Here is a 15,318-nt window from a genome sequence, read left to right as displayed (position 1 = left end):
TGTGCTGACAGCGTTCTGCTGGAACCCTCTGTCTCCCCTTCACATGCTGGTCAAGTTCAGATGGCGCATCATTTTCCAGTTACTGGTGTCATCCCAGTAACTCATGGCCACGCGTGTGGTCACCCCGCCGCTCTGCTCAGAATAGTCTTTCTGCTCTGTGTCCAAGAGCTGCCCGCTCCCCAGGGCCCTTCTTCTGAGATGGCTCTCTGGTTGAACCACTCTCTCTCTTTCCTAGACTCCCATAGTCTGTGGTTGGGACCACTCCTGGGTCACTCACCTCGACTTGACGGTCTTGTATGGCTCAGCAGCTTATCATTACCACGAATGCATCTGAATTTCACTCCTATTAGACCGCAAACCCTGAATAACTGGCAGTGGGGTCTGAGTCATTTCTGTAGCTCCAACAGCCTTTACAACAGACTCTAACACATAATAGAAATCCAGTAAATACATAACTGGATTGAATGAGCATTGATTGTGCTGAGCTCTGATGTAAACCCCAGGGCAGTGGACGTGAAGAGGTGAGTATTCCTAGGTCCCAACTGTTTCTACAAACCAATTCTCATTCAGTGGGCCCTTCCTGGAGTCACAGGTTCACATGTGAATAGGCTCAGTTCTGGCATTAGCGCAGTACATCAGTCTTGGTGACCAAGGTGCTCTGAGGGCGGAAACAAGGTGCCTAGTTCAGGAGGAATACTGATTAGCTTTAAATTAGAACTGTCTCAGCTGTCACCAAAAACTGGGCCATTTCCGTAAGGCCTGAAATGTGTCCAAAGGCACATGTTATATCTACCGGGTGTCATCCAGGACTCTGCAACCAGCCAGGTTTGTATCAGCGAATCACTCCCGTCACTGGCAAGACCAGCTGACCTGAGGAGGTTTGCCTCAACTTGTCTGCGCATCAGAATCACCCAGGAAGCTTAAAAAACTAGCCGCTTTCAGAGATTATTTGATTGGTCTGGGGTTGTGCTCTGGGTTTGGGCTGTTAAAAGAACCCCAGTTGATTCTAAGGTGTAGATGAGTTTGGGAACTGTTGATTTAAGGAAAGAGAAACTTAAACTTCCTCTAACAAGAAGCTAAGGAGGCCCATCAGTAGGAAATGAGTAACTGCCTCCCAGGATAATTCTAAGGAACGGGGAAGATCCATGTTTGCCCATCTTCCAGACACACACCTAAGGCTTCTGAACCCAAGCAGCTCTTTCTTAGCAGGAGATGAGGTGGCTGAAGCTGTCTGCTGTGTAGACTTGGCATGTACGTGCTGACTGGACATCTGCTGGCGCTCTGCTCTCAGTAGGACATGCTCATACCCTGCCCCCTCTGCCGAGGAAAACTTCCTCATTAAAGGCACCACCTAAAGGCCGTTTCCTCTATCAGCCCTCCTTACAGATAGTTAGCACTTGCAACTACTCCCCAAAGCAACTAGCTTAAAAATTTGTTACAGTACTAGTTTAATTTCCATTTGTATCATAACTAGTTAAATGGAAATCCTCCTTGAGTGTAGGGACAACCTCTTACTCATCCTTACGTTATCAAGGAATCTCAGCATTTTGCTTTGTACACAGTAAGTGCTCAATAAATGCTTATTGCACGGGTGCTGAGATTACAGCTCTGAATAGGACAGGCCTTTTTCCCTGCTCGCATGGAGCTAAGCTACCAGTTTAAGGGTACCTTGTAACTACCCTTCATGCCAAACAAAACAACGTTGTCATAAAATTTTCCAGGTAGAAGAACAGTTACAGAGATGCCTACCATGTCTTCTTTCCCAGCCAAGTGCTGACCATAAAACGCTCCCCGTCATAAACAACTCAACCACAGCTGCAAGGCCCAAGGGAGCTCTCAGGATACTGTGATATCACCAAGAGAAGAGGAGGGTTGAAGCCAGAGGGAAACATCTGGTCCCTTCCAGAGAGAGGCCAGCAGTGCAAATACGGGACACTGTAATCCAGACTGGGTCCAGATCCAAGGAGTCCCAGCCAAAGAGGTGGGTGTCAGCCTGAGACGTCAGGACGGCCTGTCCAAGCCCCTGAGAGGGAGGAGGAAACACCAGGCTCCTAGACCAGGCCACTGTCCCTTGGATTCTATTGAACAGACATGTTTTGGGCTGGCTACTGGCTACACGGACTCATATAGATTTGGAGGCTGCAGCCCAATCGCACACAGGCCAAGCCATCTATTTTCAGACCCCTCTCCCTCTCAGAGAAGAGACTCTAAATATACCCTCCAGTGACTGCAGGAGGCAGATTATGGTTGCTGGCAGCTGAGCTGGGTGGGGCAGACAGGGCCATGGGGAACCACACCATTCACCTCGGTGCAGCCCGAAGGCCCCACCACTTGTAGAGCTGTATTTACATAAGGGCAAGTGTCTGTTATATTTGACTGGGTTTTCAAGAAGAGCTGGGCATGGGCTTTGTAGGGCAGTAAAAGCCACTGTTTTGTCCCCTCCAAAGATGCACTGAGTGAGGCGCGTCGATGCCATGGAGGAGGGCTCAGGCAGAACTGACCTTGTTCTGTTCTCAGGCACTTGTGTCATAGGGAAGTCTTGCCATTATCTAAGCAACTGTAATGACATTTCCCATGTGTGTAACACCTGACAGTCTTCAGCATGCTTTTGTAGCTTATTTATAAACAGACGTGAAATATTGTAAAAGCAAAAATCCAAAAGGGCTGCAGGCTGCAGGGACGCTGGGCGTTAGGAAATGAGGATTTACCTTGCTGGAATGATTTTCTCTGTAACGGGGAAGGCCTATTGAGTTAGTGTTCAGCCGAGACGTAGGTCTCTTACTGCCAAAAGCCAAACACTGCATGATCACCTCTATTTCCAGGCAGCTAATCCCAAAAGGCCAAAAGCATTTAGTTTCCAAAGGAATCCAGTTGAAAGCTGAATTAACTGTCAGCATTTAGGCAGCTCTACACAACAGCAAAAAAGGACTAGAAATAGCTTCAAGTGGAGAAATAGTAATCAAGGGCACGGACAAGGCAGGGGTGTGGCACAAGGAAGGTCTTTAACTCAGAATGTTTCGCAGTATCAGACAGAGTTGGAGAGGACTGTATTAGCGTGCTCCAGCCGGAGAAGAGACGCCAGAGCCCGTTTAGCTGGGATCAGTCACTGGGCAGCGAAGAGAGTTAGGAAAGGACCGGGCTCTGAAACATCCCCCCCCCCGCAGCAGGCTCGCTCACGGGGTCCAGGCCCCATCTGCACCCCACTCATCTGGAAGGCTTGTTAACATGAGATTCCTGGGCCCCACCTGGACCCTGAGGCAGCATCCCAGGGGCTGGAGAGGGCCTGGACGTGTGTCTCCTTAACAAGCCCCATGCATGATTCCTATGAGCTGTGAAATTTGAGAGTCAAGCCTCACAGAACAGTATCGAAGGCGGCCAGATCGTCACTGGTAAGCATGCCGCGTTACAGTGTCGAGATGACCTGCTGGCGCCTCCTGGTTACACCATAAGGCCAGCATTAATGCCTTCTTACAGCCTAACTGCTTTCCCAAAGTCCCAACTATTCAGAGGTGGAGTCAAGCTTAGGAAGCAATGCTTTAGACTCTAGTCTGGCTGTCCACCATTCTTCCCTTCACCTTGGAGATGCAATCCTTGGACTGTCCAAACCTCTGTTCCTGGCAAGCAGGAGGCCCAGGCTCTGTCAGGGGAAGGTTCTGGAAAAAGGGTTGAGTAGGGGTTGAGGTGAGAGGGAGGTAGGGCCGGCCTGTAGCCACAGGTCCTAGAAAGACCTGCTTGGGAGGAAGGAGGCCCAGGAAACAAGAAAGAGTTGAAAGCATTTAGTATTCAGAGGGGCAGGAGAAGAGACACACTGGCAAAAGCAGTCGCAGAAGAGCCAGTGAGAAACCCGGAGCTGGAGGAGTGGAAGGGCTGTTGGGGGAGACGGGCCAGCTCTGGAAGCTGTTTCTGGATGCAGTGCCTGCCGAGAGGAAGGCCATCCGCCTGCCTGTGACTTCGCCCAGGAGCAGCTGTTAAGGATGCAACGCTATTTCTGAAATTGCCCAAACACCACTGACTCTTAAGGTGGAATTTTGGACACATGAGCAGGCTGAGCGCGGATATTTAGGAGCTGCAGCCTTTCTGACGCCAAATCAAAGCCTCTGTGGGAGGCTGTCCTGGCCCCCTCTCGCCCCGGCCCCCTCTCGCCCCGGCCCCGCACTGATGCACCGCCTGGACTCCTTGCAGACCCCAGCCAGTCAAGGTCAGCAGATCTGTGAAACCAGAGATGGAGACAGGCAGGACTTCCCCTTGACCTCCTGGCAGATGAAAATAGCTTCCAAGGCCTTAAGGCCACCAAACACTAAAGCAAAATGGGAGGAAACTCAATCAATCCAACACATAGCTTTGGAATATCCATTATTTCCTTGACTGTTTGAGGGACAGAGATGTGCCCTGTCTGCACATGGTGAGGGGTCAGTCATGCCTGGCAGCTAAGAAAAGGTAACCGTGAGGAGCACAAAAGCAGTCATCCTACTTCCACCAGAGGGCGGGCAGAGGACTACGTCACAGCTTCCCTTTACTGACCAGTGGGCCAGTGGCAGGCTCGGAAGACACTGTGCGTGAGGTGGAGGGCAGCGGCCACCCCGGTCCCTCCTTTGCCCCCCTTCCCGTGCCCTCCTGGTAGATCAAGCCTCCTAATGCAGAGCTCCGATGTCACTCCTTGGACCGAATACTCCTACTGCTGCCCCTCTGCCCACAAAGGGACCCACGCTGGGCCCCACTCACTTCTCCCGCCCATCAGCCCTTCCCCACCCTGAGCATATTCTAGTCTCCAGAAAGTGCACAGCCTGCTCCTCCCCCAAATATTCCTGGCCTGGCCCTTTGTTCCCCACTTTTGCCCAAGCTGCTTCACCCCTCTGGACCCCATCTTCCCCACTACCCACACCCTTCGGGGAATCCCAGCTCATGCTTCTCCAAGCATCCTACGTACCATGCCTCCCTGGTGCTCCCCAGCTGGAGGAGTCTCTCTCTACCTACACTCCCCCCTTCTCTGTGTGTCTGTATCCCTCTCTCTGACCCTGCTCTGGAGACCCCCACCCCACTGGCCAGCACTGAGCAGCTCTCTGTCCTGGTCCACACCAGCCTGGCCATGTGCCCTTAGGATTTTCTCACCAGAATGCATAACATACCACTGAACTTGCTGCTCTAAAGCCCGCGTCCCTCACACCCTTTCTGATTCAGGCTGTCTCCTCCTGTGGCCTTGCTGTGACAGGCTGGGATCTCAGGTTCCTTTCTGGGGGTGGAGCCGAGGAATGGCATCACACCCCTCTGGGTCAAAGTCATGGAGCCCCCGCCCTTTGCCCCAGCCACGGTCGGAGCCTCCGTTTCTATGCTCTGCCCACCCTCTCTTCCTCTCCAGCACACACCACAAGCGCGATTAAAAGGCCGCTGGACTACTTAACGCCTGCCTCCCTCCAAGGATGGAAAGTTGCCTGAGGGCAAGCCCATATCGCTTACTTGGCACTGAATCCTGGGACGCAGCTGACAGGCATCAAAGAGCTGACGGATGAAGGGCCTTTATTATGCTCTGAGCTGGGTGATGGCTCCGCATGTGTGATACATGCGTCCTCCGCCCCTCACTGTCCGGGAGCACGGCTGGTGTGGGGCACACTTCGCACCCCAGCACTTCCAGCATGGCTTCTGCATGGTAAGGCCTCAAAAGAAAGAGTTGTAGAATCTATTCCTCTACTGGGGAAGTAACGCAAAGCCAGTGATGGTTAGTCAGTAACACACATTTAATCCCAAAGCAGACATATTTAGCCCAATAAATCAACACATAATTATGGAGCACCCTCTGCAAAAAGGCTTAGAATTATTTGTCCATCTACCTGTGTGTCTAAGATAAGAAGAGAAGTGGGCATAGGGACAGCAGAGGGTCTGGTTTTGAGTCCTAGCTTTCCCCGAGTGTCTGTATGACCTTGAACTGTCAGGACCCCTCTGAACGTCAGTTTCCAGCTTCCTCAGCCTTTAAAACGAGCATAGAATTCTTAGTTCACAAGGACACTGTGAGGATTGAAGGAAGGGATGAATTTGAAAGCCTTTTGTAAAACGTGAAGCATGATAACATGTATAATTATCATGGAAGCGTGATGAAAAGAAAAGGCGACAATGAAACACGGCTGTGAGAGTCTCAGGCGCTCTCCAAGCAGGGAGGTGGATCAGCGAGAGGGCGTGATGTCCAAGCTCTCTGGGCCTGTTCATCCCGACTCCCCAACAGATCCCTAAGCCTCCTGAGACCCGGGTTCATCATCTTGTCAAATGGGCTCTGAGTCGCCTGGCTTCCGTGGAGGAGCAGCCTTACTAATAAAGAGATTGTCTTGATGATGTGAAGTACCCAGGTGCTATGGTAACGGCATTACTCGATCTGGAGAAGAGCTGCCTCGGATAAGAATAGGGAGTCTGCAGATGGGGAAGGGGGCAGGGAAGCACACAGGATGGGGGTCGGGGAGAAGGCGACACGGACAGACAGGACAGACACCGATGGGGCAGAGGGGCCCCCAGGAGGGGGAGCAAACAGCACTGGTGTCCCGGCCTCTCTGGGGAGCTGCCCCTGCTAGCAGGACGGTATCACGGACATCCCAGGATTTTCTGCTGTCAGTGCAATTTGGGACCCCCTGCATATTTAGGCTTGTAGCCCTGATGTTTTTTAAAGATATAAGCATGTGCAAAAATATAAGTAAAACCAGGTTATGCATTTATAAAAATCTTAGAAACGTGAGTCTCTTGGGACTCACCGATGGCTGACTTCAAGGAGTTCTCTTGTAGCTCAGTTCGGCACGGCCCCTTACCAATGATATTCTCCGTGAGTCCTGCCGAAGTGGGGAACAAGAACCATTGTACCCTGTGCATAGGAGGCCAGTGCTGACGCTGATCTCCAGGCCGTCGGCCTTCGTCACCCTACAAAGCATCACCTGTCCCCCTGAGACACGCGGTGTGGCACAGCACAGTCAGTGGCTGGGGCAACGGAGAGCACAGTCTATGCACAGGAGAGGGGATTCATGCCCAGGGGTCCTTCAAGGCTCCAGACCCTGGACTGGGCACTTTACCCACATTAGCTTCTGCCAGGGCGCCTGCTGTCATGGGTTCTGGGCTCACCACCTGCCAGTTGTGAGGTCCCTGGGTTTTCTCAGAAAGAACGTGTGCTCACAGGCATTTGTTATGATTCTGATATTAAAAGACTTTTCTCATCTGTGACCCCTAAATGCTCCTAGTTTTAACCTCGGTTTCCCTTTCTGCCTCCTTTATCTCCTCGGTGATGGCCGAGCCCCTGAGACACGGTGATGACGAGGACAGCCTCGCCCTTCATGGTTCTGTCTTGTTTTTTGGCAGAAGCTCCTCTGGGAAAACATAAGTTGCCTCAAAGGCAAACTGAGGGTAGCTATTTTTGTGATTATTGAATACATAGATGTTTCTACTGTTGCCAGGACCAAAGGAGGTGGGCATTAAAAAAAGGGATTTAGAATCAGAAACTGACAGAGCGCCCTGCTCCCAGGACGTAGGGCCCGCTGGAATGTACCGCCATGGACAGCTAAGAACATTCCTTTTCTATGCACTTTTAAGAAAAAATAGACTCTTCCCTTCTTCCATTAGTGTAAGATCAAAGATGCCTGCAGGGAAAAGGAAGACTTGCCTATGATTCCTTTAAATATTTTATGTGAATTTAAAGGAGCTTTGGATTTTTCAAAAACCTTCTTTAGACTAGGAGACTGCAGAATTCGAACAATGATTAACTCCAGGTCACGGGAATTTAAGGTGATTTCTACTTTCTTCTGCAAATCTCTCAATGTTTTATACTTTCTCTATTACTTTTTCCTATTATTACACTTAAAATGAGAAAAAGTTAAAAATCTTTTAATTTTTAAACAAAAATATTCTTTAGTCTTCTGAATGATGTGTTCTGGCCATTGGTATATCAACAAATCACAACCCCTTCCCTCCATGCACTTTTTTTTCATAAGGCAAATAGCTGAGGAAAAATAAAACATAAAAAAAAAACCAGAATCCTCTCCTTCTCTGAAAAGCCATAAGGTTGGAGGTTAAAACCCCCATTTTATGAGCGTCCCGCTGGCGCAGGCCTTCAGGGGCCCACTCACCTGAATTGCATTAGGCTGTCCCATTCCCTTGATGAATCCATCTTGTCTGCGGCCCCGCCCCCGCCCCGCCCCCACCTCCTCCCACCCGGGATCATTCAATTACCATCTGCTCTTCATGTCCCTCGAAAGTGACTGAAGAGACACGCCATCAAGACTCTCGGACCATTAAAGCACATCTCGTTCCTCTGCTACCCCGTAGATCTTCCATATGCCTTTGTAGAGGGGAGCGTGTGTCCTGTGAAAACAGAAAACTTGGGTTCAAATCCTGACTCTGCTGTTTACGACACATGGGACCTTAGAAAATACACTGGCTTCCTCAGAGCTTTCATGCTGTCATCTAGGAAATGTAAATAACAGTGGTGAATAGGAGATCTCGTTAAATAATGAGAGAACGTGGGAAACACTTGGTACAGTGATCAATGCATAGTAGGTAGTCAGTCAAAGTAAGACAAGGTCTACAGCTGTTCTTACTCTGAGAGGCCCGTTCGACTTTAAAACCAGTACCTGGGGGTACCGAGCAGGCCCACTGGGTCCTTTCAGTCTTCCCCAGGTAGACCCTTCAGCAGCTTAACCCCCAGGAGGCCAGCTGACAAGGACAACTTACTCGAGCCATGACGATCAGCAGCGCAGCCTGTAGTTCCCCGGGCCCGTGATCACCCCCAGCAGAAGGACTGGAGGCTAAACACTGAGCGGCTCCACCTGCCACGGAACCGTAGGACACCTCTCTTTGCTAAGGTTCTGTACGTTCCAACAGAGTCAATAAACACAGTTTGATCAGCCAGCACATTCCAGTTACCGTGCTGGCCCAGAGGACAGAAAGAAGTGTAAGAAATGGTTCCGGCCCTTCCGGAGCTCACAGTCGGCAGAATAATTTTGATGTAGGAACCCGTGTCGTGATACGCTTCCCTTTGGCTGCTGCCTTCTCTTCCCCTTCACAGCCGATGCTTCTTGAAGGCGCTAAGCAGCCCCTCCCACCGCACCCCCATGCGGCTGCTCACCCTCCCCTTACCCCTCAGTCTACATGCTCCGGCCTCCACAGACACCCTATTAAAAGACCCCTCCTTCCCAGGTCATCAAAACTGTCTTTGATTCAAATCTGACTCCCCCCATTTCAGCTATTGTTCATTTGTCAGAGGGACAGCATTTGGCACTACTGACTCATCCCTCCCCTTCCCGAAACGAGATCCTTTGGCCTCCTTGGTGCAATTCTTTCCAGACCCAAGTACTCAGGGGCCTACTAGACACCTACATCTGGATGTCCCACAACCACTTCACACCTGACATAACCCAGCTAACACAGGATGGCCACTTCTCTACCCTAAAGCAATGGACATGTGCCCTTGATCACTGGTCATAGCTACACAGGTCTCCTTTCAGTGCCCGAAATACCCCACTACATTTCCTGCCACAGTGCCTTTAAACATGCTGTTCCCTCTACTTGAAAGGCCCTTATGCCAACTGTTCCCAGCAACCCCAACCCATATTTCAGGACTCAGTATGAATGTCACCTCCTCAGACAAGCCCTCCCGAAAACTCCAGTCTAACTCAGATCTCTCAGCTACACTCACTCATAAAGTCCTATTATTTCTCATCAAATGTTATCAAAATTTTATATTTCTCCCACTATGTATATGATATTTGCATCTCTAAGACTAGAGCTAGCACGAGGGCAGGCACTTTGTCTAGGACCTCATTGCCTTCCATTTAGGAAAGAGGCCTGGCACACAAACAGGACTCTGCACCTACAGAGAAATGCATGCTGGCTTCAGAAGTTAATAAACTTTCCCTTTCACTCAGAAAACATGAGTGGACTTCCAAGGGTCACTAGGTATTTGAGAGAAATCAGCATGACAACAAAACCTGGACGAATGAGCGCAGCTCTGAACCCAGAGGGGACCAAACGGAGGAGAACTTTTAAAATAACTACTTGGTGCACTCACGTCATCCAGGGAGATTCATACCCACCAAACAAAAGCTGTTACTGTAAAAAGAACATACTCCTAGAGCAAGACAGAATTACTGGAAAGTAAAGACACAGTTGCTGTCAAGAAAAGATCAGTAGATCCGCTGGAAGACAAATTCAAAGAAATCCTCCAGACCATAGATTAAAAGCCAAAGAGGTAGAAAATTTCAGAGAAAAGTTAAGAGACTTAGAGGATCAGTCCCTTGAGTGGATCATCCATTTCATGAGCACTCCAGAAAATGGGTGAAGAGAAAATGGAGGGGAGAAAGTTACAAAAGAAAGAAAAGAGAGAGAGATGTCTGGAGCTTATTACAAAAAAATACAAACTAGGTCCACCACCGAAATATATCCCAGTTGAAGTTTAGAAATGCTACAGATGAAATGATTGTACATATTTAGGAAAAAATAAAACAGGTTACCTAAAAAGCAACGCATCTCAAATTGGCATCACTAAAACTCTATGCTAGAGGTCAAAAAAGAGAGGAAAAATGATCTTAAACCTATCATTCGAACCAAATCAATCAAAGGAATAGGGGTAGAAGAGATTTTGAGACATTCAAACACCCAGAAAGTTGGCCTCCAATGCAACCCTTGTGTCACAATAATTTGAAAGCATAAGCCAGCCAAGCAAGACAGAAATTGGAGAGGAGAGCATGGGGCCCAGAAAGAGTGGAAGTGACACAGAAGTAGAATGGATTGAAACCCAAGAGTGACAGTCTCTCCGGAGTGACTAGAAAGAGACCAAGCACATTAGGAAAGGAAGACAGGGTTATTTGAGAAGAATATCTTCAAGAGTCAAGGAGCCTCCCTCCCTCAAAACTCAAGGCTCTGAAGGTATCAGGACTTACTAGAATAAAAGGCTCACAGAATCACTGGATGTATTGGGAAAAGGGAGTGGAGAAATTCTTTAGTAGGAATAATATAATGTAGCCCTGAAGAATGTGGATTTTGGAGTCTGGCCATTTGGGTTCAATTCTTGGCTCTGCTACTCACCACCTTGAGCAAATTACCTAGTTTTGTTAAACCTTAGTTTGTTGTGTCTAAAATTGTGATGATGATTGGACCTAGCTCACGGAGTTATTTTGGAGATGGCCCAAAGTAATGTGTGTAAAGTGCTTAGAATGCTGTGTTTAGCATGCAATTGAGGCTCAATAAATGGTAGCTATCAATGTTTCATGGAGGCCAATGCTGAGGTGCAGAGAAATCAAGCAGTTTCTGCAAAAAAGAACCTGAACCCAGATCCAATTCTTTCCCCAGGAGACTACATAGAAAGAACATCTTTGGCTGGCTTCCTGGACGTCCTCATGTGTCACTGGAATGTTCATAACTTCCGCGTTCAGTGATGTTTCAGCTCAGGTTCAGGGCTAAAAAAAATTTAAATTAAATGTTTTTAAAAAGTCAAGGAAATTTACATGTTTCAATTACGTGAAATTAGAAGCTGGATGATCTTATTGACAAGGTAAAAGAAGAGGACTGGTTTGTGAACAAGAAGAAAGAAAGGTGGTTAAGAAAATCAGGAAAAGTAAATTAACAAAGAGCTTTGCAAGAAAGTCACAGTCCAAATATATGCAAATGAAAACAGGTCATGATTAGGAGCATGGATAAAGGTATGAAAATAGAATCCATCTGAAGCAAGAATCCCATTGATCTGGGAGCATTTCCCTTTGAACGGAGGAGTTTTAGCAACATAGTGATAAAAAAGATAAACTAAGGCACATTACATTTTTGAAGAGTACTTGAGCAAACACTGGTTAGAATCCACCTGCAACAAACCAAAAGTTTTTAGGGTACAGGGTGGACAGAAACTAGGGGGAAGGCTTTTAGAGAGCAGATGTGGACGCAAAGCAAGGAATGAATCAATTGGCTACGTGGTTGCCTTATTTAGGCAAGTCCAGTGGGCTGTTGTGATCGGTTGTTTTTAAATTCTGTTTTCTCCAATGCCAGTGCATATATAGGACTTGACTCCGGCTGAGGTTTCGGATCGCTCGGGCAGGCCGCCAAGCATCAGGCCGTCTCCGTCTGACAGCCTCCTCGTTTGACTACTTTAACAACAGAATTGCATCTTTCTCTGGGTCTAATCCCCCTACTTGCTTATGAAGAGAACAATAATTACATAATCATGACATAAATACTCACTGATTTTCAGTCTATAAAATCAACATATAAAAAAAACACAGAGGACCTAATGGTAGTTATGGAACAGAATGTAAATATTTTAAACGGGCAACATAAACATGATAAAGCAACTGACAAGTCAGAATGCACAGGGAGGTAAATTTCTTATTTCAGAGTAAAGAATCAGGAAGTACTGTTTGAAGTTAAGATATCAAGAAAGATGAACTTTTAAAAATATTAATGTAAATATACTGTTTAAAATCACACAGGCGAACAACAACAAAAGGGAAATTAGAATGGATAGTTACTGCAAATGAGTTTTATCCTTTGTCTTTTACAGTAAGAAATGAATAAAGACTATGTAAAGCTGAGAAACCAAGAAAAAGACGTAAAGGCATTCAGACATTAAAGTCTGGAAATAACCACCAGAAGAACAAGGAACAAAAGTAATTAAACACAGGCATAGGGAAGGGGGGAAACATTCCTACTTTCCAGTTTCTATTGTTCTATATTGCTTAAGTATTTATTGCTGTATGCATGTATTACTTTAATTAATTGGTGAATGAAGAACATACGAAACTAAACAAACAGAACTTGTGGGCTGAGGGAGCCGACCGCAGGGTCCGAGGGGAGGCATGTTTGAACGGAGCAGTCATGACTACCGACCGCCCCCCGGGTTCTTACAAGATGAGCACCCCTCCAAGTGTGCCCTTTTCACATCTGAGACACAAACGTCCTGCAGATCTGAGAAGATGGCTGGCACAGCAGGGGGAAGCAGTCTAAGGATTTTAGATGCCTGCAGCTAAGGAGGAGCCAATCATTTAGCGGGGCTCTAAGCTAGAGGTTCTGAAGCAATGGTGGGCTGGGTGTCGGCCATGTGACTTAGTGGTCAAAACCAGAGACTCGAACAAATGGCATAACTGGACTGTGGCTAGTTGTGTGACTTCATGCAAGTGATTAAAATAATTATACCATTCCCTAGGGTTTTGCGTGACTTAAATGAGCTCAGTTGTGCTACAATGAGTGTTAGCTGTTACTGTAAAGAGAAACAGGTCCCAGGTTAAGGGAGAGCTCATGCCCACTGCGAATGGCTGGGAGATTTTCTAGGTGATGACCCCCGATAGCTTCATCTCTTCCTAACTAACAAGGAGACAACTTTGCCAGCTGGAGGAAAGAATGCCAGTTTGGGGAATGACAAACTATTCATCCTAATGCTACTAATCAAAGCTAAGGTTTATTGGGCTGAGTGTTCACCACGTGCCAGGTAAACACGACCTGTACAAAGCATTTCACCCATCACCTTAGTTCGTCATGACCACCACCAGGTGAGACAGATCGTATTATCACCATCTTTTTAAGTGGTGGTAAAACACACATAACAAAATTTACCACCTTAAGCATTGTCAAGTGTACACTTCAGTAGTGTTAACAACTGTTAAAAACAAGACAACGGGCCCAAAATGAAGTCACTTACACTAAGCCCCACGTCACCAAACCCACACTTAACTAATCACAGTTGCAGCTCTCTCAGAAATGGAATCGCACGGTGGCCAATCAGGAACCACCTGATCAGCATTTGGGAGGGCACCTGCCAGAGGAATCATGACATCAAACCACGTAAAAACGCTATTATTTAATCATTTTTGCCTATGAACAAATGGCAAGTTGGAAAACGCCATTGAAGAACCCAGGCCAATTATTTCAGAAGCCAAGTTTCAAGCCTTACCACAAAGCCCTGATGGCCTGCAGGCCAGGCGGACATCCTGCAGGGACACCTGGGGAGGGCACCCGGGACAGCGGATGACATCATATGGGAGAAGAGCAGACGCCGGAAATGAGGAAAGTGACTTGGACTTCTTCATGTCCCAGAAAAGGGGCATTTAAATCATTCTGAATTATTCTAGCTAGGACAGAGCTACAGGGGTGAATCCAGGCTCGTAGGACCTGATGCTGACTCAGTGTGGGGGATCATCTTTTTTTTTTCATTAAAATGCCCTCATAGAGTATTTCCCATTTCTTCTCTACTTCAGACTCATCTCTTCACGTGACTTTATAGATCCTTGGTCACCAGGGGTGCATTCCTAACACTGCCAGGCTGGGGATTTATGAGGCAGAAGGGAGGCAGAAGAGCGAAGCGACAAGGAACAGCACCCCTGTCAGAGCTGCGGGGAGCAGGCACGCGTCACCCTGGGCAGAGACAGGTGCCAGCTCCCACACCCGGCGGGCCTGGCCCCCCTGCAGCGGAGAAGCTCTACAGTTTTACAGCCCAGCCACGTGCTCCCTGAGGAACATCCTTTACACACCGTGTGCCGGACCAGCGGTTCTGACCTAACCCCTCACCTTACCTGCCTGCCCCCCTATTCCCCACGCCCTCCCTCTTCTCTCAGCACCTCTCAACCCATCTCTGCTCCCTGAACAGTGCGATGCACACTCAGGCTTCCTCTCTTATTACTTTCAGAAAATTCTGTAGGTGGAAAGAAATTTAATCGGTAACAAAAAGGCTTTCTATTTTTAGAGCATCTGCCTTCTGAGCAATCCAAAGGATGCCACAGCTATAAGGGAGACAGTTAAAGGGTTGAAAAGGTCTTCTAAAGGTCTTCTAGGGAAGCCCCTGTCATGAGGCAAACCTTTCCTGAAACCTGCCTCAGATGGCCACTGGCCTCCCCTAATCTGACCCTGTAATCAAAGCCCCCTCCTGCTGGTGGTCTCACCCTCCAGAACCTCTCCCAGCCCCAGCCAGAACCTTCTTTCCACCCCCTGCCCTGGTTCCTTTCTGCCTGGAATGATTGCAACAGACTCCTAAAGTCCTCCCAGCCCTTACTCTCTCATGCAAGCAACGTCCATGCCACCAATGCAGTGGTCTTTCTAGAACACAGCTCTGAGCATGCTTGGAGTGCAGGTTAGGTGTGCAAAGCGTACAGAAAGACAGACAGAGGGACTAGGGGTTAGGAGAAATGTCACAGTGAGGACCCAGAAGACCACAGGGGGTCACCAAAAAGAGCAGGAAGAAGGAGCCGTGCAGCACACGCAGAGGCCAGGGGCTCTGAACGCAGGGATGATTGCGGCCGGACGGATGAGCCACGGAGAGCAGCCTGACGGGAGGGAAGCAGAGAGGAACTTCCAGAGGCGGAAACGGCACGGGGCCCTGCA

The 15,318-nt window shown here is 48.3% G+C and overlaps 1 protein-coding gene across 10 annotated transcripts in view; it reads right to left on the bottom strand.

The window, feature by feature from the left end:
- The window catches only part of RXRG (retinoid X receptor gamma), a 142,649-nt gene that overhangs the window by 39,376 nt on the left and 87,955 nt on the right, over positions 1–15,318 (bottom strand). For 8 of the 10 annotated variants that reach the window (XM_073221193.1, XM_073221192.1, XM_073221190.1 and 5 more), the window contains 3 exons: positions 8,194–8,325; positions 6,732–6,806; positions 5,455–5,685 (listed from right to left, as the gene is read on the bottom strand). The gene's annotated coding sequence lies outside the window, so the exon portion shown is untranslated. The remainder of the gene's footprint in view (positions 1–5,454; positions 5,686–6,731; positions 6,807–8,193; positions 8,326–15,318) is intronic. The other 2 variants (XM_073221191.1, XM_037023928.2) reach the window with 2 other exon arrangements.

This window comes from Manis javanica, chromosome 14 (genome assembly GCF_040802235.1).
Source record: "Manis javanica isolate MJ-LG chromosome 14, MJ_LKY, whole genome shotgun sequence".
NCBI lineage: Eukaryota > Metazoa > Chordata > Mammalia > Pholidota > Manidae > Manis > Manis javanica.
The sequence above is the reverse complement of the archived record's forward strand: the minus strand, read 5'-3'. Positions and strand labels throughout refer to the sequence as shown.